We start from the raw sequence: 727 nt of genomic DNA, 5'->3' as shown, positions 1-727 counted from the left end.
TGTCCTCTGAGAAAGGCCTTCGGTCAGGATGGACTCACTGGGCTGAAAAGCATTTGCTCAGCAAATAGAAATAGTTCTCCATCATTGTTAGACAACATGAATTCATAGGCTACTTCATTCATATCAATACAACTGAATTTACTAAAAGTAAATGCATATTTTATAGGAGACAAACACTTTGACGGTAAGGGCTCAGCAGGCAATCATAGAGGGACATCACTGATGCTGGTCTCCCAAGGAGACAGACCCATGCAGCTGGAGATTATTTGTTTTATTATGTGCAGCTATGGCAATGTGCAGCTATTCACAAGGTATTGGCTATTGTCACAGGCAGTGGGCGGAGGCCAGGGAGGTCATTGGACGCTGACCACGCTTGTGGATGTCTCTATTTATTTATAAGTCTGTGTAGTTACGAGTGAGTGTAAGGGGGAAAAACCCTTTACCTCTTCTTTACCTGTGGTTGCTGCCCTTACCACGTGCCAACCAGCCTCTTGCAGGTGTAAACCACGGACAGAATATTGTGTCCACGTAGGGAAGATGTGCGATGTTACTGGACGGCCACTAGGTGGCGTCTCGCAGGGAAACGAACTTAACATTTTCACACAACGAACATCCCACCGACGACTTGAACGGGTAATACTGTATAAACTTTATCAGGTTCCTTTATAAGGAACAAGCGTTGTACGCTTTTATAACGCACTCATCAACGGCACACGTGCACACATGT

The 727-nt window shown here is 45.1% G+C and overlaps 1 protein-coding gene across 2 annotated transcripts in view; it reads left to right on the top strand.

Annotated features, from left to right (window-relative positions):
- The first annotated feature begins 609 nt into the window (after positions 1–609).
- Positions 610–727, top strand: part of cyth4b (cytohesin 4b) — a 12,244-nt gene continuing 12,126 nt past the window's right edge. Inside the window, exon 1 of one of the 2 annotated variants that reach the window (XM_030351537.1) lies at positions 610–727. This exon is cut by the window's right edge and continues 225 nt beyond it. The gene's annotated coding sequence lies outside the window, so the exon portion shown is untranslated. The other variant, XM_030351536.1, reaches the window with a different exon arrangement.

This window comes from Gadus morhua, chromosome 3, assembly GCF_902167405.1.
Source record: "Gadus morhua chromosome 3, gadMor3.0, whole genome shotgun sequence".
NCBI lineage: Eukaryota > Metazoa > Chordata > Actinopteri > Gadiformes > Gadidae > Gadus > Gadus morhua.
Note: the sequence above shows the minus strand (reverse complement) of the source record. Positions and strands in the feature narration are given on the sequence as shown.